The 21,668-nt window shown below is 44.8% G+C and overlaps 1 protein-coding gene across 3 annotated transcripts in view; it reads left to right on the top strand.

The window, feature by feature from the left end:
- The window catches only part of CAMKK1 (calcium/calmodulin dependent protein kinase kinase 1), a 1,090,978-nt gene that overhangs the window by 54,270 nt on the left and 1,015,040 nt on the right, over positions 1-21,668 (top strand). Inside the window, exon 2 of one of the 3 annotated variants that reach the window (XM_069226683.1) lies at positions 16,160-16,224. The exons of the other annotated variants lie outside the window; for them this stretch is intronic. The gene's annotated coding sequence lies outside the window, so the exon portion shown is untranslated. The remainder of the gene's footprint in view (positions 1-16,159; positions 16,225-21,668) is intronic. 3 annotated transcript variants of the gene reach the window in all.

Below are 21,668 nucleotides of genomic sequence, written 5' to 3'. Positions count from 1 at the left end.
CGATGATTTCATCCAATGAGTGTTTGTTTCATAGCTTACATAGTGGTGGGTAAGTACCATATTAATTTTCTACCTAATTGTGTGCAGCCTGTGTCCAGCTAATGGTTATAAGTGTTGACAATATGCATGTGCTTCTAATGCGTCATAGCTGTGTAGAGGTATTGAACACTTTATATATCTTTGTTTTAAAGACTTACTCTGTGTGCAGATGACAATTGACAACTTTTGTCCAGTATCTTCCACACAAGTTTTTTGGTTCTGAAGAAAAGGTTTGCAACACACCAAAGATTCTACGTTGTACATACTAAGAGTTGTAAGCAGCCTTGAATTATTAGACAGAATTGTCTCAGCATGAAAATTTCTCCATAGCATAAACAACTGTGTGTACCAGGTACTAACCTATATAAATGTGCTTCTTTTGCTTCAAAATATGGACTATCAGTAAAGTTTTCACCTGAAGAATGCAGGTAGTATGATCTTTAGCATCTTCAGGCCTTGGTTATTTTAACTTAATAGTGTATTTTTTTTTTCAAAAGTGTTTCATAGAGTGTACACTGTTCTTAGTAAATGCTTTTTTAATACTGTGTGGTGTATTTTTCATGAGACTTTCACTGTCTGCAAACAGTGACGTACAGGGGCAAACTACCACCATAGAGTAGACATTGTTTACAGTACCTATTTTTTCAGTTCATATCAACTTCATTTCTCAGTGTAGATTTGGTGACTTTGAGGGATGTAATAAAGATAAAAGCTGTCCGTAGTAAGACATGAATTTTGAAATAGATGTTGAGCTATCTGAGGCACTTGGCTTTCTCTGTAAAAGCTGGCAGAGATGGTGTACCTGCACTGCCCATGCCAAATGCATGGGCAGTGCAGGGGCCCCCACGGACAGCCCTGTCACACTTTTCGCTGTCTGCTCTGCAAACTCTGCCCGCCAAACTCAAAATGACCCCCTTAGTCTACAACACAGTGTTCTTCAACCCAAAAGTTATTTCCTAAGTGCTTTTTCATTTGTTCATTATCTTCATGGTGTTCATCTTCATCCTTTCTCTGTCCCTCGCAGGTATCACAATTTATGTGCACATACAGCTAGTGGCAGCAGCACATTCATGATTTTGAATCATAAGAGGCTTTGGAGGAGTAGGGGACAGAAATGAAAGTACAAGGAAAATTCTCAAAGTGAGTTGCTTGCTCATCCCCTCCTTAACACTACGACAATGAAAGGCATGGCTGGAATTATTCTTCAATAAGAAGAGTTTCAAGGAGATGTCTTATGGTTTCAATCATGCTGCCAGCACCCCCGTTTTACCACTGAAATACAATTGCACAGTCCGACTATATTTTGAATGGCCGACGGCCTGGTGGTGGCCGGCGGTCAGACCATGGCGGCTCTGCCACGGTCATAATGTGGAGGCCGAAATGCCGCTTTGGCAGCAGTCCGACTGCCACTGCGAGTCTGGCGGTCCCAGGACTGCCAGACTCATAATAAGGGCGTCAGTCTCTTATCTTAAAACATTGAGAGAGCTTAGAAAAAGGTTCAGTTCTCGTAGGTGGGGCTCCACAAAACACTTTTATTGAGTTCTGAATACAGTGGGCAATCCAAGGTGGAGGGCAGTCACACACTACCAATCAACAATAGAAGTGATTCACCAAACCTAGCATCTAGGCGTGACTTTTTCAAAGTATGTTGACGAAAAATTTGAGCAAAGCCACCATCACAGGCAAATTTCCATAGGACCATGCAGGGTTTTTTTTTCCTTCAGGAGGCAAAGGAGCAGAATACAGGCCCCCATTGGGTCCAGTTTCATTGTCTATTTATTTTCCTTGCAAAGGCTCAGACCCAGCCAGACTGCTTATGCAAAGGAAATGTCATTGCCACAAGCCTATTACCCGGCGCAAGAGTTGGGTAAGTCACTGAAAGGTCTAACCAGGCTTGAGCCAGATGCCAGGCTGCATCTCAGTGCTTGGTCCTTTGAGCCCTCAAGCCTAACACAAGGCAAGCTTTCATGTGCCTTCTGCCTGTGACGCTAACCACATGCTCCGTAAGAATAAAAAACAGAGCATTAACCTTTGATTTAAAATAAGAAAGAGGTACTCATCCAATGACTGAATTGCGCAGCCTGAAACCAGAAAACTTGAGATCAATCCCAGCTGCCCCACCTATTCAAAGTATGTGATCCTAGACAAATGTTTTAACTCTGTGCTTTCATTATCCCACAGGAGAACACCTTAACAATTTTGCGTTTAGAATGTGCGTGCTATAGAAACCCGTTTTGTCTTTGATTTAGTATGCTATAATGTTTATCCATGTATAATAAGAATCTAAGGGCCATATGTACGAACACATTTTCCCATTGACACAGAATAGGAAAAACCCTTTACTACATCTGGCCCCAAGCCACATAGGGGTGACCGCTACAATTGACATGCCTTTTACTTCAGCCATTGTTGTCAGGGCAGGGGGAGGATTAAATGTTCTTAAGTTCATGTTTAAAAAACATCACTTTTACTAAATACATCTCAATGCAATGATAATTGTACTTACTAAAGTGAAGAGACTATTATTTTTACATGACACCTGTTGCATGATAACATGCCAAACTTTTTCATGGCTTGACTCGTGCACAGGCTTAGAGCCAAGCCCGACCCTTGGCTCGGCTCGCCCATCTCTAACCAACGCTGCACATCGATGGCACGAGCTTTCAGTGTGTGCTCGGGCATTACTTTCATGCATTTCTTCCTACATGCATTCAGTGCCTTAATAGTAACATGCTGGTAAATCAAAAATGTGCACAGTTTTCTCTCATTCGTCTTATAGGCTCTGCCTTAAACTCTAAATAGAAATCCGTTGTGGTAAAACTGAATATTTGTCTCTTTCTAGATAATAAGAAATATGAAAGTGAGAAGTTTTGATCAACAGCTGTATTCTTCTTTATAATGATTAACGATCCCCCAATAAGGGAATATGCAATTTTCTTCTCGTACATTACAGTGCAGTTTACTGTAAAATGCTGCGTTGGAATTAAATGAAACTGTACTTGCTAATCCCATTATTGTTTGCAACACAATGCCTTTTGAGCCAGCATCCCCAGCTCTTACAGTGTAATGCATTGCAGGTATGATGACTTGCTATGATTAATGTCCCTGCCGCAGCGATGTTTTGTAAGGCAACACTGTACTGTTGATGCCATCTCACATGAATTTCCATTTCCCCCCGCAAGCGTTTCCTAGAAGGGAACACCTAAGAGGCATTTGATCTCGTCTGCAACCGCAAAAAACATAAATGTTTACGAAGTAAACACGTTTGGCCCCAACATGTGATGCTGTTTTGGCAACGGGTCTGTTTAATAATCACTCGTTACAAAAGTTTACTGCAGCCGAGGTCATGGCAACTGCAGGCTTGTTTTGCAGGCATGGAGACCGATGCAGCACGACGCTTTCTCCATTGAAAGTAGTCCCCACGGAGGCCTTCCAGGAAAAAGGCCGGAATTTCCTAGAGGCAAATGAGAATTTTCAGGAAATTGCTTTAGTCCTTCTTAAAGGGCAACTATTTACTTATGTGACTTTTTATCTTTTATTTTTGGAGACCTATCGACTTGCGTTTGTGCAGTTGCTAGTCAGCGCTCGAAATGGAAAAACAGAAGTACGGGTACTCTGGTACAGATTACCCGTACTTCTACCCGTACTTCTATTTTTCTATTTCGAGCGCTGACTAGCAACTGCACAAACAGCTCGTTTTTCAGAGGTGCTGGTACTCTCTAATTAAAAGTATTACGTTTTTCCGAAGAAGTGTATGTACTCTCCCTCTGTACCGGACAGTACCGGCCCATTTAAAGCACTGGGTAACAGGTAGGAAACGTACTTGGTGGAAATACAGCCCAGAGCCTGCCTCATCCCCGTTTTTAGGTCGAGCGTAGCAGCGCGCAAGTGCTGCTTTTCCAGCGTGTTGGTATGTATCTAGGCTTTTAACCACGCCTACCGCACGCCCATCTCTAGCACTCGTTCATAGGCTTGCCTTTCAAAAATCCTTTGTTTTCGTTGGTAACTGTTTTACAACTGTCCCTCCTTGGGGCGGTTTTTGGTACCACCCTGGCCATTGACCCTGTCACATGGATAATTGCACTTTTGCAGATAACTTTGACTGTGAGCAAACTTTTTTTCCTTTTGTCTCTCTCTTCGCGCTCACGGCGGCGCTTTGAATCGGCTCGCTTATGTCAACTGTTTTACTTTTTATTTTCAGTTTGTGTGGCAAGGAAGTTCCATTTAAAAATGTACAACACTAACAGCACTAACTCGAGTAAACGCGAGGCCCATTGCATTATAAATGCTTGTTATTATGTGTGTTGTTAAAGTCCTAGGCCACATCTTAGGTTGAAATTTCATGTGCATGCTAAAAGTCAAATTTTGATGGCTACTTCTAACTGCAGACTCTTCAATATGTGAATTTCCGCTGCTGCCACACTGGATCTGGAAATTCTTGCAAGAACTCCTGCATGCTGATAGGTCGCGTCATTGACCTTAATTACAACTCTGTCCTGTCTCTGGACATGGCGAAACAGAGTTAGATAAAGGTGTCACTCCTGCACACTGACATTGGTTGTTTTTTTTCTGTGCCCAAAGATGCAGATCCAGAGTCTTTTGCCCCCAATTTCAGTTTTTCTCAATTTCTAAGCAAACTTTGACAGTGTTTTGTAATGTCACCCATGAAGGTGGCAGGGTTCAAGCCTTGCTGCATGTGTTGAAAGCGGATGTTGGTGATTGACTGATAATGGTGCCTTACGTCCAGACATGACTCCAAGTCATGCAGCAAGTGTTCCTTGAAGCACTTGAACACCTTCAGGCACCTTCTAGCTTGCCTTTGTCAAGTAAGTCCAATGCAAAGTAAAAAGGTGAATCCTGTATCCAAGGACAAGTGAGGGAAAAGCACAAATGGAGCAAATGAAGCTACTTTGTGGCCAAGCACTCTAGAACTGGGAGGAGATTGTCTTAGCAGCTGATCCCATCCTTGGTGTCCGACTCTAACCCAGTACCAAACTTGGAGTTGATTGCTCTGATTTTATTGGGCTATCGTTGACTCTGTAGCAGGTTGCAGCCTTGAACCAGTACCTTGGAAAATGAGGAAACAAAGGCATTACACAGAGACAGGGAGGTGAGGTTTTGCTGGAGCCAGTGTGGCATTGGTTCCTTACTACTACCGGGAGGTGAGGTGTCGGTTCCTTACTGCTAGGCAGGGTAGGGGAGGTGTTGGTTCCTTACAGTTGCATGGGAGGTGATGCAGCGTCGGTAGCTAGGCGATGGCTCCTTATTACAAGGCGGGGTCTATGAATTCAGCAGGTCAAGATGCAAGGCATCAACTCTGCAGTGTCGCGATCACACCATTGGGCAATAGGTGATGTGGTGGAGTCGGGTGTCACGGACTGGACTACCTTAGAAAACGAGGAAACCAAGACATTGCATGGAGTCGGGGAGGTGAGGCATTGCTGGAGGCGGTGCGGCCTCGTTTTCTTACTGCTACAGAATAGGTGAGGCGTTGGTTCTTTATTGGTAGGCAGGGGAGGTGAGGTGTCTGTTTCTTACCGTTGCAGGGGAGGTGATGCGGCGTCAATGGGGAGGTGTTGGTTCCTTATGACAAGACAGGGTCGATGAATCCAGCAGGTCAAGACACAAGGCATCGACTTTGCGGTGTCGTGATCACACCACAGGGCCACAGATGCTGTGGCGTATTCGGAGTGGGGTGTCCTGGATGTCGGTGACACGCCACTCAGGACTCATGTTGTGGCGGGACTTTGGAGGCACTGCAGCAGCGTCGGGATGTGCACTCAGCGGGGACTACGTGTCCGGTGCATGCAGCTGGTCCCAAAGTTGCTCTAAAGTCGATGTGCTTGTTTCTTCTTGGTTACACCAGAACTCACTTCCAGGGACCTAGGAACTGGATTTGGCACAACATGGTAAGTCGGGACTCTCAGCAAGAGAACCTAGGTGCTGGCATATGAAGTCTTTGATGTCCCTGAGACTTCTTAACAGGAGGCAAGCTCAGTCCAATCCCCTGGAGAACCTTTGGAAGCAGGATGTAGAAAGCAAAAGTCCAGTCCTTTCACTCCCAGGACAGAAGCAGCAAGCGGTAGGCCAGCACAGCAAAGCAACAGGTAGAGTGGCAGTCCCTCCTACAGCATCCAGCTATTCTTCTTGGCAGAATGTCCTCAGTCCAGAAGGATTCAAATTTTGGGGGATCACAGTTCCAGTACTTACACCCATTTCTGCCTTTGAAGGAGGCAAACTTAAAAAAACCTACCTTTCCTGCACTGGCCCCAGACACAATTCAGGGGGTGGAGACTGCTTTGTGTAAGGACAGACACAGTCCTATTCAGGTGCAAGTGTCAGCTCCTCCCATCACTCTAGATTAGGAAGGCCCATCAGGGTATGCAGGACACACGTCACGAGAGAAAGTTGTCCCCCAAGTTTAGGATGCCTTAACACGTAAGAGCAGAAAGGTCAGAGTTGGACTCACGTGCGCACCTTGGCCTCTCTTTCCACGTTGTGCCCCGGGGGTTGTAGAGGGCATTACACAATCATCACAATTTATTCTTTGCATGTTCTGCACAGCGTGGTGGAGCATGACATTTTCTATATTGAGTTCTCTACAAGGGTTCTATAAGGAGTGAAGCATGTACAGTATATGAATGATTAGTTCCATTTTAATCATTTTTATCACTTTTTGGATCCTATGAAGTGCACTTTTTATTTGTTTTTCTATGTTTTCAGTGTTGTTGTAGTGATGTCCTGTAGGGTATGCTATAGATTTAGGTGTATGTATGTTTTTGTTCATTCTAGCTGGATGTTTGGAAACACAAGCTCCTTATATTGTCCTGAAGAAACCATCAATGAACAGGCCAAAATGCATTGACATTTGTTTATCTTGGAAGTCCATCATTGAAAAGAGGAAGTATTATATAAATATGAAAATAGGAACCTTGGCAGGCACAATTCCCGCCATATATAAATAGGACATAGCTGCTAAAGTTATTTCCAAAAAGGACGACTTTTTTTTTACGGACCCTAGATGATGGTATTATCTACATAGAGCATCTGGTTTTGAAAAGATTAATATATAAGGACTGTTGTTTCATATGTGTATGGACAATTATTTGTTTTGGTGTCGTCTTGTCATGACTGTACATGGTGAATGAGACAGAGGTGTGTTTCTTTTTCTCATAAGAAATGTTTACATTTGTTTGATGTACAATAAAGTAAAGTTGATATAATGTTTATATGCTCCAATAATGACTAAATGATTATTGTAGAGATAGATGTTGTGGAATTCATCCCTCTTGAGTCTAGTGCCTGCCTTAGGGATGACTTATATGTGGTTAAAGGGAAGATTTGGGCCTGGCATGTGGGTGCACTTGCCAGGTCAAAATGGCAATATAAAATTGTATACACAGACATTGCAATGGCAGGCCTGAGACATGTTTGAAGGGCTACTTGTGGGTGGCACAGTCAGTGCTGCAGGCCCATTAGTAGCATTTGGTTTACAGGCCCTGGGCACACTTGGCGCAGTATACTAAGGACTTATTCCTACATTAAAGATGCCAATCATGAATAAACCAATCACCAATACAATATAGACAGACAGCACTTGCACTTTAGCACTGGTCAGCAGTGGTAAAGTGCCCAGAGTCCTAAAGCCAGCAAAAACCGAAGCAAAAGGTTTGAGGATAATGGCGGTAAAAGGGCAATTTCTAACATGAAGCATCAAAGCTCTGTACAGTATGTAAAGGATTGAAAGATGATCTGCAGGATTCCATACATAGAGTAGTGATTACACAAACACATTCTTTATACATTTAGGCATATAATATTGAGTCAAGTGTCGAGGCCAGGATTTTCACCTGGGTCCCCAGGCTCTAAATGCAGCACCAGCAGTAACCATTAAGCCACATCTGCTCCTTGCTTATGAGGACCAGTAGAATTTTAGGAGCAGCTTGCAGTATCTAATGTTTGCACTTTATGAATGCATTAAGAGAAGCACCCTAGCCAGATATAGGGGAGCCTTCCAGGCGTTTGTCCTCATAAATATTGTATCCCTGAGCCGTAGACCACACCTACGCACTTGTCACAGCTTTGTCAAAGTCCTATTTAATCGTAGCTAACCATAGAGAAGCCCCATAGAGCAGAACTGGTAGACCTTTTCCGTAGTTCAATAGAGAATGTCACCAGTGAATGACAAGTACTTTGGGCGAAGGGTTGTTTTCTCTTCTTTGCATAATATATGAATTATAGGTAAGCACAGGGTAATTGACAAACACAAATGTAATCTATAAGCAATTATCGATAGAGGCCAGTCAATAAAACTAAATTAGATTAAAAAAAATATAAGCAAGCTGTGCAGTCGTATACTGTGCATTACATATGTATGAGGAGATCATGCAGCTCTGACAGTGACTGGCGCTAGTACTTATAGAATATTAACACAAATGCATAATTGTATTCAAGAGAGTGTGCAAAGAGCCCTATTAGGACAACAACATATTTCAAGTGTTTATATGTATATTATAATTGAAATTGTTTTAATATTCTATCTAAATTCACAGCATTTTCCAAACACTGTAAATAAGATGTACTATTCCTAATGTAATTCTGTTCACATTATCTGCCTGAGAAGCATCAAGGGTAGTGTTGGCTGAGCTTGGGCTCGAATTTGTGCTTAACAGGTTAACATAGATGGCATCAAAAATTGACTGACTCACTGAACGGGAAACATCCTTTACAACGATGGTAATACAATGAATGTCAATAACAACAATGCTTTTACCACAATAGTGTCTGTACAAAGCATGTCAATACAACACATATACCTTTGCTACGAATGACAGTATCATGAGTGTCTTTACAACTAATGTCTTTTTCACTGAATACTTTACCACTTATGCAGTGATTGGGTAGGGGCGCCATAGAGGCTGTTTTGGGGTTCAGAGCGGGGCTTTGGGTTCGGTGGTAGGTTCAGGGGTTGTGCCAGCATGGGATTAAGGCTGGGGAAGGTTGGGTCTTGGGTGGAATGGATAGGGTTATGTGGGTTTTAGGGCTGAGGGCTGTGTTTGGCATTCGCAGTTAGGTTTTGAAACTAGGGTTCAGTCTGGGATGAGTAGTTAAGAATTTATAACGAGGGTTGAGGATTCTTATCTGGTAGTTAGGGCTTCGAATTAGAGCTGTTTCGATTTTTAGAGCTGGAATTTAGGGCTCAGGGGTGGGTTTGAATTTCGGCTACATGTGGAAAAGGGTCGTTGTCGAGAATTTTTGTGGAATGGGGTCGAGTTGTGTCTTTTTGTGGGGAAAAAGTGTTGTCTTTGGGGTGTCGGTCTGGTCATGTGTTTCCATGAATGGGAGTGAATGGACCTGGTATTTGACTGTTTTTGGAGTGCTTGAATGCGCCCTCGTGTGGTTTCTGTGTTGCAACTGCATTGGTTTGAACGGGCCGAGGTGGGTTTTTTGAGGATTTATTGAGATGGGTTGAAGTGAAGGTAGGGGTTCGGGATTTTGTGTGGTTGTAGGCGATGAGTGGGAAAAGTGTTCCTTCGGGTTTGATGAGGATTGGTTCAGGGAAAGGGGTCAAAGGGAATTTTTGAAGTTGGGGCCGTGCTCCAGTTTTATCCTATGTTCGCGGTTTGGCATGGGTTTGGGTTCTGTTTTTTGGGGTTCTAGTGGAGCTAGGGTGACAGGGCTTCTTTCAGTTATTGCTAGGGATGTAAGCTATTACTGTGATTTTTTTTGGGGAGCGGATCTGTTCAGGGGAAGTGTTTGTTGGGGCCCTGTGTTTTGGTGGAGAAATGGGCATATGGGGCCCTATTACAGTAGCGGTTTTGCAGTTTTTTGAGGTGCGATAGGAGGGGGTTCAAGTTGCTCCTTGGTCGTGTGCTTTTTGTGAGAGGAGCTGGGATATGCTACTATTTTTGGCTTTTTGTTTGAAGTGAATAGGTGCAGAAAAAGGTGTGTTTCGGCCCTAGTTGGTTTGCGCGGGTTAGGCTGTGGTAGAGGTCTAGGCCTAGGTGGTGGTTTCGCATGTTTTGGGGGTTGAATTTAATGGGCTTTTGCCTAGTGAGGTGTAGGTTGTGGGGCACGGGATCGAAGTGCGTTCATTTCTTTAAAAAAATATATTTTTAGGATTTGTTGCAACGAAGCACAATATCTAATATAATTTTGTTGTAAGGGTTTGTGCGGCGATTCTATGCGAAGTAAACACATGCATTGTAAGGGTACCTTTAATGTATTCACATCAGTGATCATTCTAATGACATGCGTGCTAATGTACTTCGTGGTAGTTGCATGTGCCTGGTAATGGAGTTTGTGGTGTCGCTGGTCGGTGATGTAACCGGCCATCCGACACCATTCATGATAGTGGGGGAAGTTATTTCATGCGGTGGACTGGTGGTCCCCGTATGTTCCCTAGTGATTTCTACCTATGAATCTCTGTGTAATGGTTTGCTCCGCGGCCTCCGGCCCGGAGCTATAAAATAAAGAGAGGCGTGGTCGGGGGGCCAGAGGGAACTGCACAGCGAGCAGACGGAGACCCGTGCTGCTCGAACGCCAGTTACCAAGGCCTGACCGGACCGCGCCGACCAGTAAAGCAAATACTGCGTCACGTGAATATTTGCACATCACCAAACGATCTGTATGTGGTGGCGCTGGCAAAGGCCACAACACAACATTTGGCGATGAGGGTGAGCGGCCCAACGCCCCTGGGTTTTGCCCCGCAGCGGCCGCATCGCCCAGTTAAAAAGAAAAGGAGAAATCTGGCAAAGCGGCGGCCGCGCATCACGCGGTGCTCGTGCCGTTTTTTTTTGGTGTGTTGTCAGTGGAAGCTGGTTTACGGCAGCATAGAGGACCTCCTCTAGCCCCTGCAGAGTACTCCATACAAAGATTTTGGGAAGATAGAGGGATCTTATTGTAGCAGCCAGCACGAGCAAATCTGGGGAACAAAGTGAAGCACATCAGGACACAGTGAGTAAAGTAGTGGCCCCTACAAGCTGTGCCTAGGATTGTGGAACTACCCCATGCCACCAGACAGTGTTTCCCATTACCTGTATGACATAATCAGGCCTGGCTCAGCCCAACTGGCCACAATGTCTGCCATACCTCCAGTAGAACCATTCATTGTTGAAGGAGCCCCACCTGCACAAGCTCCAAAGTGGAAGGAATGGGTTGAAAGAGTACTCCTCTTCTTTGAGGCCACCAAGGTAGCGAATGACCAGAAGTGTGCCATGCTCATCCACATAGGAGGGAAGGACATATATAAGATATCCAAAAACCTAGTGGAAGACGCGCCCAAAACACATGTAAAGCTCATAGCAGCACTAAACAGGCACTTTGAACCCATGGTCAACACTGATTATGAAAGGTTCATATTCAGGCAAGCAAGACAACAAGCGGAGGAGTTGTTAGATGCCTTCCACCTGAGGCTGAGACAATTAGCGACACCTGCAGGTTCAATGACGAAACTGAAGAGGTGAGATCCAAGGGTGTGCATCCCTAAAGCTCAGAGAACGCATCCTAGAAGAATCCGGAAAGTCCTTGCTGGACATCCTGCAAATGGGGTGCACGAAAGAACTGTCGAGAGCCAGGGCCTCGCACATGGAGGCAGCCCTACAGCGACCCATAAAGGAAGAGATGGCCAATGCAATCACGGCACCCACGAACAGACCCAGACAAAGACTGAACAAGGCCCGAACGAGGCAGTGTGGGTATTGTGGGGGGAATACCACACAAATCATCTGAGTGCCCGGCAAAAGGAAAAGTATGCTCCAGCTGCGGAAAGATGAATCATTTCACAAACATTTGCAGGTCCAAGAGAACTAGAAGTGCATCTCTCAATGTCGCGCTGGAAGAGGCCCCTCCAGAAAAGTCGGAGCGTGGGAGTGACATGGACGATGACAAAGCCGTGATTCACGTCATCCACTCCCTGTTCACTGTCAGGCTCACCAACCCTCGTCAAGCACAACTTCCAAAGTGCCAGATCTTAATGGGCAAGCACGAGATTGTCGCAGTAGTAGACACGGGAGTGTCCATAAACCTACTGGCTGAAGAGGAACACTGCCGGATGATGCCAACTCCAGCACTAACCAAGGCAAACATCAAGGTGTATGCATATGGGCAAAGCACCCCTTTGGCTTTGAGGGGCATGTTCCAAACTACTCTCACCCATTGATCGCAATCCACCTCAGCGAAGGTCTATGTGACTGAGGAAGGAAAAGGAATGCTGTTAGGCTGTAAGGCTGCGGAAGAGTTGGCGATTGTGACGTTCGCATTCAGCATTCACCAAGAGTCCATAAATGAACTGGTAGCCCGATATGAAGGAGTATTCAAAGGAATTGGGTGTCTCCGAGGCCGCGAGATCAAGCTCCACATTGATCACACAGTGCAACCAGTAGCCCTCCGCCATCGGCGAGTTGCGTTCCACCTTCGACCCCAAGTGGAGAGAGAACTGGACAATTTGGAAAAGTCAGGAATCATTGAAAAGGTCTCTGGGCCCACACCATGGGTCTCACCCATCGTGGTAGCGAGGAAACCCAAGCAGCCCGGTGAAGTACGTATATGTGTGGATATGCGCCTCCCCAATGCCGCCATCAAACGGGAAAGACATCTGACCCCTACGATTGACGACATCCTGGGAGAACTCAGCGAATCGCGGTGGTTTTCTAAACTAGACCTCCGATCCGGATACCACCAGCTGGTATTAGCAAAGGACTCCCATTACATTACAACCTTCTCCACACATTTCGGGCTCAGGAGGTATAAGCGGTTGAGTTTTGGGGTATCCAGTGCCGCAGAGGTATTCCAAAATGTCATTCAGGAGCTGTTGGTTGGCTTACCTGGAACCATCAATGTCCGCGACGACATCCTCTTCCACGCGCCTACCATTGCGGAACACCACTCCCGACTCCAGAGGGTCCTACAGCGCATTCAGGATTCAGGACTCACTCTGCACCGCCAAAAATGTGAGTTCCTAAGAGAAAGAATACAGTTTTTTGGCTACACTTTTTCAGCAAACGGGGTAGCCCCAGATCCAGCCAAGGTAAATGACATTAAGAAAGCACCCCCTCCTACCAATATCACTGAAGTCAGGAGCTTTCTAGGAATGGTCAACTACTGCGGCCGTTTCATTAAAGATTTGTCCAACCTCACGCAGCCTCTGCGGAGTCTAACCAAAGCCTCTGAGCCATGGAGATGGGGCCCACCGAACAGGCCGCCTTTGACGCTATCAAAGAGGCACATTCCAGCGAGACCATCTTAAGATATTTTGATTCGAAACGGAGTGCCAAGATCGCCGTCGACGCTGGACCAAAAGGACTAGGTGCGGTATTATTACAAGAACAGGCAGAAGGGATGTGGTCCCCAGTTGCCTATGCCAGCCGGTCACTTACTGAAACTGAACAGCGTTATTCGCAGATAGAAAAAGAAGCGATTGCTGTGCACTGGGGCTGTAAGCATTTCCATATCTATGTGTATGGCCGCCCGTTTATCGTAACCACCGACCACAAGCCATTGCTCCCTCTCTTCAATGGCACCGCTTCCAAACCGCCGCAGAGGATTGAGAAGTGGATGTTACAATTGCAAGACTATCGGTGCCAGTTAGAATACCGCCCGGGATCAGAAAATCCGGCCGACTACTTATCGAGACATCCGCAAGCTGCTTCCGCTGTAGAGGTTGAGGAGGCGCAGGAGACCGAGGAGTATGTTAGATACATCACAGACCGCTCCAGGCCGATACCCATGACTATGGATGAAATTGTGCAAGCAACCAAAGAGGACGAGTGTTTACAAAAGGTTCTGGTAGCAATGCAGAACAACCAGTGGCACTGTCTCAAAGGACAACTACCTTTGCTGACCATTGGATACCAACGTGTCATCGGGAGTATGTACAACAGAGGGGTGCCGAGGGGTGCATCCTGAGAGGGAATCGTTTGGTCATCCCATCCTCCCTCACCACCAGAGCGGTTGAGTTGGCCCACAATGGCCACCAAGGGATGGTCAAAACGAAGAGCCGCCTCCGGTCGAAAGTGTGGTTTCCTCTTATGGACGAACAAGTCGAGAACCTGGTGAGGTCGTGCAGGTGGTGTCAGGCCACTGGTGAGTCGAGTAGGCCCAATCCCATCGAAACTGAGCCATCCCCAGCAGGACCCTGGGTCTCTGCCAGTTTAGATTTTGGGAAGTTTGCCTGACGGTCGCCACACCATGGTCCTCATCGATGATTTTTCTAAGTACCCCGAAGTGGAGATCATCCCTGCCCTCACGGCCGATGTCGTGATCTCAGGTCTCGAGAAAGCCATGGCCACACATGGTCTCATATCTGAGATAAAGACAGACAATGGGCCACCAGTCCAAAGTAGGGAGCTAGCTGAGTATCTGAATATCACGGGCACACGTCACCGCCGGATTACCCCGCGATGGCCTCAAGCCAATGGTGAGGTCGAGAGATTCATGAGGACTCTGAATAAGGTGATCCGGATCGCTCTCGCAGGTGGTCAGGCTGTTGAGTATGCTATATTCTCGTTTCTAAGGAATTATAGGCAAACACCCCATTCCACCACTAAGAGAGCGCTGAGTCACATTGCATTTGGGAGGGCATCCATGGATACCATGCCCCATCATTCCTCCTGGAATCCTCCCGCCATGGCTAGCGACCTGGTCCAAGAGAAACGGCGTGTGTCTAATCAATGGGTAAGCCGTGCTCGACGAGCGACCCCTTCTGATCGCACTGTGGGTGATCAGGTGTTACTGAAACAAATTCTGCCTGGGAGTAAGTTTCGCACGCCTTTCAGCGCTGTCCCGTGGACAATTGTTCAAAGAAAAGGGTCTGCTGTTGTAGCCCAGCGTGGGAGTGAAACTGTGACCCGCAACGTCTCTTTGTTTAAAAGGTTCTACCCCTCAGGTGAGACTGGTGCAGAGGGTTTTTGTGACACTGGTGATGTCGATCCATCATCTTTGGGGACTGGTTTGGACAATCCCAATCCCAGTTCTGCTGGGAGACGTGAAGATTTCCCCGATCCAACCCTGACTGAGCAGGTGGCTGTCGATTTAGGTCCTGACTCTTTGCCCAACCGCTCAGGATCTACCAGATATAATTTGCGTAGTAATCCCTGCCCCTCAACCCGTCTGCCTGACCACTTGTGTGAAGAATGAACAGTTGTTTTTGTGTTAATTGGTTGAGCAGTTATTTCTGTGTTATTTGTTATTTTGGTATTTTGTGGAGGAATGCGGTGTCGCTGGTCGGTGATGTAACCGGCCATCCAACACCATACATGATAGTGGGGGAAGTTATTTCATGCGGTGGACTGGTGGTCCCCGTATGTTCCCTAGTGATTTCTACCTATGAATCTCTGTGTAATGGTTTGCTCCGCGGCCTCCGGCCCGGAGCTATAAAATAAAGAGAGGCGTGGTCAGGGGGGCAAGAGGAAACTGTGCAGCGAGCAGACGGAGACCCGTGCTGCTCGAACGCCAATTACCAAGGCCTGACCTGACCACGCCGACCAGTAAAGCAAATACTGCGTCGCGTGAATATTTGCACATCACCAAACGATCTGTATGTTGTGGCGCTGGCAAAGGCCACAACACAACAGAGTTGTTGTAAATGTATGCATTGTAAACGAATGCGATGTTCTGTCATACAACCCACTGAACGATCTTGTTTGCAAAATGTAAGTAAAAAGGATATTAAAAGTAAAGAAATGTGACAAACTTAAAAAAAAAAAATCGATTTTTAGCTATTGGTGATAGAGTTTAAAATAATTTTTCCAAAATGGCAGTCTCCACTATATCCATGAAAGGTTAAGCAGAAAAACAGTTTATTTTTTCAGCTATCAGTCTAACAATTCTCTATATATGAATTCGACATGATGTCATTTAGAATGTTTATGCACTTCTCGTTAGTTATGAATGGACGAGAAGATTGACATGCATCTCATCACTTGGCCGAGCTGCTTTTGCGTCCTATAAATCAGTAAGTTCAGTTCTTTAATGCTCGACCACCTAGCACCAAGATGTACCTGCCGGCTTAAATTGTAAGCCTTATGGTTACAGGCCTACCAGTTCACCAAGCTCATATGTTTTTGGGATCTCTACCTTCTGAGATAATTATTTACTGAAATAGAACATTTTTCTCTCGTAGATCTTAATCTGCAAGGAAGGGTTCATGCAGTCTGTGGGGTGACGGACCTTTGAAAGTAAAACCAGGTTGGACTTCTTTATGTACTCTGATAGTGATGCACGTACTAGGATGTTTAACTTATTTCAGCTTTAATTCTCAGCCTTGCATGTTCGCAGTGCTACAGGGTGATTAGAACAACACCGAATTTTGCACAAAGGTAGTGTGCAACCTAAAATGCAAAAAAATCCTTTTTAGTAGTAGAATTAATAATATTTGCAGTTGTAGACATTTTGTTAGGCTTACATTTGCAAAAAACGTATTCCATCTTTTTGTTGTGGCCAACCATAGTTATGCGGAACATGGCAAAACACAGCTTCAATCATGCCTAACTATTGACATTTCAGCAAATACACAGAATACGTGATTACTTGGTAACCAGGATTACAAAAATTCAGCTTCTTCTGTAGGTAACTAAGACACGCAGATTTTAAACTTGTGAATACTTGTGTCCTCTCGACAACTGGAGGCCTGGTAAAATAAAATAAAAAGATTTTGGGGAACCCTCCTTGATTCCCTAGTTTACAGTGCATAAAGCAATGGTCCCCACAAAATGTTTGAACGAAGCGGAAGTACTGTGCCTTAGCTCTGAACCAAATTGGGATAAATGCAAAGGTAGGTGCTTGAAAAAACATATAGGTTCACCAAAGGGGGCAATGTGTTAGGCTCTGAGAACTGAAGCAGGAGTGCCGTCCTGGAATTACCTGGTTCATAAATTAGCATTGCGATTTTGGGATAAACTTACGTGTTGCGGAAATTTAAAAATATGATCACTCTGTGTCAAGGAAATAGTGATTAGTGACTTAATATGGGAAAGAGAGGTGAGGAAACGATTGCTAAACATGGCACCAAAATTACATATTGTTCACTATAAACTGCATTACCCACCCCAACTCTAGAAGAGAGATCTGAAGGAACCTTGTGATTCAGGTTTAATGATTTACACTATTACTTGATGAAATCATCTGCATCCTATATGTTGGAAACATGCAGTAGAAATGTGTGTACTCCTACTTATCCTTGCTGCCTAACACTCATTTATGCTTGCTGTTATTGAAATTTCATGCGGCTCTTAATTTGTTGTTTAAAAATAGGGAAACATGTTATGCTCTGCTGGAGGAGAATGCTAAATGTAAATGTGGTTTAGGTTTTAATTATTATAACGTGCACGTATTAATGAACTGTTTATACTTTTCAGGAAATAGAAGGTCGATTTTAAAACCATTTTGTTTAAAGTATAAAAATGATCCTCGTAGTGAGGTAGTTTCACTCCTTTTAAATATGGAATTTTTTTATGTTGCTTGCGCTGTGACAACATTTTTAAAGGTCATTCTTGCTTAGAAGTGTGCTTCTGATTTTAAGTATTGCTGTGGCATGTTGTATTTATTGGTTTTATAGTCTATGGTCTAAATAAACGTATTTATTACTACTGTGCTAGTTTAAAAAAAAAAAAAAATCAATACCTTCTCAGTTTTATCTGTTAAAATGAGGTGGTCGTAACCCTTCATACTAATTCTCATCAGTGTCTGAGTTTGAAGACAGCCTTTTCTGGAGCTTGGGGCAGAGACTGAATACTGTCTCGAAATGCCATTAACCTGATTACATCGTGGACAGATGCTGATGTATTTGTTTGAAATTATTTTGGCAAGCTTATCAACGGTAAAATAAAACCATTGCACGGTTTTGAAAACATAAATCTTAGTACATCATGAACCCAGGAGAGAAATTATACAATGCCCTTTTTATAGTACTTGGACCCAATTCACAAAGCTTTTTCTTCTATTAAATGTGATTTATTCCAGGAAAAAGTCTAACGTTTGCAGGCACATTATAGATGTGATTCAGAGAGGCAGAAAAGCGTATATTATACGAGAGGAAACACTAAACCTGTAGTTTACTTTTGTACAGTTCACCAAAATAACTTGTATAACTCACCCACGGGTAGAAGTAAGTAAATGTGAAGGACCAGAGTTCTAAGCGGGAACTATGAACAAATATTTCCAAAGCCATTAGGTTTCGCCTATTGAAGATCTATTGGCTTTGTCAGTGTTTTTAAGACATATTGCCCATTAGTACGGGCTGCTGTGTACCACATCTTAAAGTCTGGGAAAAAAAGCGATATAACGTGGCCAACATTGACCACATTATAGCTCTTTTTTTTCTTTACTTAAAGCTATGTTGCAGAGCGACATGGGCTGCTGACCAACCTGGCTTTTAGTATAAAAGCATTTGCAGTGCAATGGGCTCGCCTTTGCTTGAGTTAAAGCAATTAGCGTTGTAAACTCCTAAAGCAAACTTTTCTTGCCACATTAACTGAAAATGAAAAGTAAAACAGTTTCCCATAATTTACCAGATTTTTCTTGCCACATACACTGAAAATGAAAAGTAAAACAGTTTCACATAAGCGAGCCGACGGCCGCCATGAGCGTATAGCAGACACACAAAAGGAAACAGAAGTTTGCTTGCAGTGAAACGTGCAAATACTCATGTAAGCAGCAAAAGTGCAATTATCCATGTAACCAGCAAAAGTGCAACTCTCCATGTAACAGGGTTGATGTCATGCAAAGTGCTCAACTACTGCCCAGCGAGATTGCTATGTATATGAAATAAAGAGAAAAAGTAGTCCAGAAACTATGCAGAAAACATGGTGCCTCGTATGTTTTCAGTAGTTGGCCAGTGTGTTCGAGGTGGTCTAAACACCAGAAAAGGCATGACGTGTGCATGGCTTTCACTAATTAAGGGGGTGATTCTGACCCCGGCGGTACTAGACCGCCGGGGCAAGGGTCGGCGGGAGCACCGCCAACAGGCTGGCGGTGCCCCGCAGGGCATTCTGACCGCGGCGGTTCAGCCGCGGTCATAAGAGGAAAACCGGCGGTCTCCCGCCGGTTTTCCGCTGCCCTTCTGAATGCGCCGCCATGGGGATTCAGACACCCCATACCGCCATCCTGTTCCTGGCGGTTCGCCCGCCAGGAACAGGATGGCGGTATGGGGTGTCGTGGGGCCCCTGGGGGCCCCTGCAGTGCCCATGGCATGGGCACTGCAGGGGCCCCCGTAAGCGGGCCCCACTTTGAATTTCACTGTCTGCATTGCAGACAGTGAAATTCGCGACGGGTGCAACTGCACCCGTCGCACCTTCCCACTCCGCCGGCACAATTCTGAGCCGGTGTCCTCGTGGGAAGGGAGTTTCCCACTGGGCTGGCGGGCGGCCTTTTGGCGGTCGCCCGCCAGCCCAGTGGGAAACCCAGAATCACCGCAGCGGTCTAATGACCGCGGAGCGGTGTTCTGGAGGGGGGAACTCTGGCGGGCGGCCTCCGCCGCCCGTCAGAGTTAGAATGACCCCCTAAATCAAGCTAATTTTAAAAGGCAAGCCCATGAACCAACCAAACTGGGCGTGAAATGGGTGTGGTTAAAAGCCCACAGAGAGACCACACCAGGGACAGAACGCTTTGGGCGCTTGTCCCTAAAAAGTGATATGACACTGCCAGTGCTGGCCGTGCCATTGCACTTTTTATTTTCTTTAAGCCATGTTGCACAGCAGCCTGCACTGCTGTGCTGTATGTGTAAAAACAGCAAGGGCAGGCAAGGAACACGAGGGAGGAGGAAGGGAGCAGCAGCAATGGACATTGGGTGGCTATGGAAGAAAGAAACACATCAGGAAGAGGGCGGGGAGTTGAAATAACAGACAGCAGGAGGAGAGCAAGCGGAAATAAATAATGGACAGTAGGAATGAATGCATTTCAGGACTTTTTTTAAATCTCTGTAGTAATTCAGGGTTCATGTTCAGCTCTGCACTCGGACAACAAGCATTAAGGAAGTGGGACTTGTTTGTAAAAAAATGCTAATAAGCTACCAGGGTCAGCATGCAGCTCGTGGAAGGACACTGGCCGCAAACAGGAAGATGTGATAGGTCAATGCTCCACCGCAGGGACAGAAGCCACAGGAAGAAAGAAGGGCGAGGCGAGCTGCCAGAAGGAAGCAGGAGGCATCATAGTAAGAAGCAAGGAAACAAGAGTGACATGGAAGCCAACAAATGATAAGTATTAGTAAGTAATGGGTGGGATCTAAGCCCCTTTTTACGTTTTGTTTTTAAAATAATAGATTTTGCTGAAAGCACATTCGAAGATTGGTCAAGGATAGTAGCTGGTGTTATTGTAGTGAAGACATGGATGAAGTTATTTTTAAACAAAAACCTAACCCAACACACAAGTATGTTGTTATAAATGAGTTGTGTTAGTGAAATAGGGGCCAACCAGTTATCTCTGTGGATTGCAAACATTTCAGTGGGCATTTGCACAAAGCATATGTGAAATGTTAGTGAATTAGCAGAAGGTTGCAAAAAACTCACGAGTGATTGTAACTTACTTAATGAGCAAGTAGCTGCTTTTTTCATTAATCTGAAATCTGGACCCTTTGCTTGAGGCTTGACCAGGTATTATTAAGGTGTTACTTCTGTTAGTAGATTTGTTACAATGCGTGCATGTTCCATCAATACAACTAATTTGCTTCATGGCCTAGAAGGAGAAGAGGCCACTGAAGTATTTGTTTGATATTTCTTCAGGGGTGACATCCAAAAGATTATGGCAATTATTGATATAGCTTCGAGCTATTTCATAGTGTCCGTGGATTTTTATTGGTGTGAGATGGTAATCGTACAACTAGATATTAAAACCATCTGCATATTCTACATTATCTGTAGACTCTATAAACACTTTTAAAGGTTGTTCTAACTGAGTTTTTCCCCATAAATAAGTTCTACCCGGTTGTGAGATAAAACAAACTTCCAATTTTTGTGCACCTTTTAAAATAAATAAAATGTTACCATTTTACCAGCTTGACAAAGCCAGACTTATGAGCTGTTTGTTTGTTAATTGTTTTACAAATTAAAGGCTGTGTTAAAAAAAAAAATCACAATTAGTGTCAAATTCTATCTGAGCTCAGTATGTCACCGGTGAGGTCTTCAGGCCCCTCCTCATCACCATCAGTTCGTCCTGTACCAAATGTATAGATTCCTGCCTCTGCTAAACAAACCGAGCTTTGACCATGACAATTTTGCAAACTGTGCATCCATCACACATTGGCCGAGCCTGAATAGAGCCATCAAAGACACTGTTAGGACTCATCACCATAGAAAAATCGAAAGCAGTGTCCTACTCCAGCACTGCCATTTTAGATTCAGGCCCCAAGGCAGCACAGTTGGTGCAACTATCCAAGTGTTGGGAGAAACACGTAAGATTAATGACAACAACGACTTCTGTCTTCCCAACCTTTGGGACCCTAGTCAGCATCCTCCTCTTATGCATGAACTGTGCCAGCATCACCCTGCAGTGGTTTTGGTCCTAATTTATTTAGGAGCGCATTCACAGATCCAAGCTTACACTCTTATACAACATACCCCCCAAAAATCCATCTTTTCTCCTTTGATTACCGTCCCCTCATGGAAGCCCTGTGGGCCACCCAGGCTTATAAGTACATA

The sequence above is a fragment of the Pleurodeles waltl genome, chromosome 3_2 (genome assembly GCF_031143425.1).
Source record: "Pleurodeles waltl isolate 20211129_DDA chromosome 3_2, aPleWal1.hap1.20221129, whole genome shotgun sequence".
NCBI lineage: Eukaryota > Metazoa > Chordata > Amphibia > Caudata > Salamandridae > Pleurodeles > Pleurodeles waltl.
The sequence above is the reverse complement of the archived record's forward strand: the minus strand, read 5'-3'. Positions and strand labels throughout refer to the sequence as shown.